Genomic DNA, 824 nt, shown 5'->3' with positions numbered 1-824 from the left:
GCAGCTGACGGCGTCGATCTGGGCAGCCTGGCGGCGTCGATGAGCTCGACATCGTCGGGCGGGCCGGGGGCAACTGGCGATGTGTTCGTCAAATTTTCCTAAGTGATGTATATATATCAAGGGCATTAGTCCCGGTTCGTGAGGCCAATCGGGACTAATGCCCCCTTTAGTCCCGGTTGGTACCACCAACCGGGACCAAAGGCCTCTTTTCAGCAGCCCAAAGGGCGGGAAGCGGCGACCTTTGGTCCCGGTTGGTGGCACCAACCGGGACTAATGCCCCCCCTTTAGTCCGGGTTGGTGCCACCAACCGGGACCAAAGGACCCTGTGCTGCCCGCGTCGGGGCCAAAGTTTAGTCCTACCTCGCTAGTTGAGAGGGGCGCGCAATGGTTTATAAGCCCCATTGCAGCCCCCCTCTCGAGCTCCTCTCCACCGTAGGCTTGCGGGCCTAATTGCTACTGCTTTGCCTGATGGGCCTTCTGGGCCTACTGCGGGCCTGAATCCTGGCCCATGGTAGGGTTTCTAGTCGTATTCAGGCCGTGGGGGGCCAGTAGGAGGCATTTTTTTGTTTTCTTTCTTGCTTTATTAATTTTATTTTGTTTCTACTTACAATAAAATACTTATTATTGCTCTTTTTAATTATTTTCCAGTTTTTTTGTTTTGTTTTCTGCATTATTTATTTCCTTTTGTTTTTTGCTTTATTTTTTAATTCTTTTAGTTCTAGAAAAATTATAAACTTTCTGTTAGTGCCATTAGTTTTCAAATTTGAAAACACTTTTTTGTTTTTTTGTTTTCTTTCTTGCTTTATTTATTTTATTTTGTTTCT

This window comes from Triticum aestivum, chromosome 7B (genome assembly GCF_018294505.1).
Source record: "Triticum aestivum cultivar Chinese Spring chromosome 7B, IWGSC CS RefSeq v2.1, whole genome shotgun sequence".
Lineage (NCBI taxonomy): Eukaryota > Viridiplantae > Streptophyta > Magnoliopsida > Poales > Poaceae > Triticum > Triticum aestivum.
The sequence above is the reverse complement of the archived record's forward strand: the minus strand, read 5'-3'. Positions refer to the sequence as shown.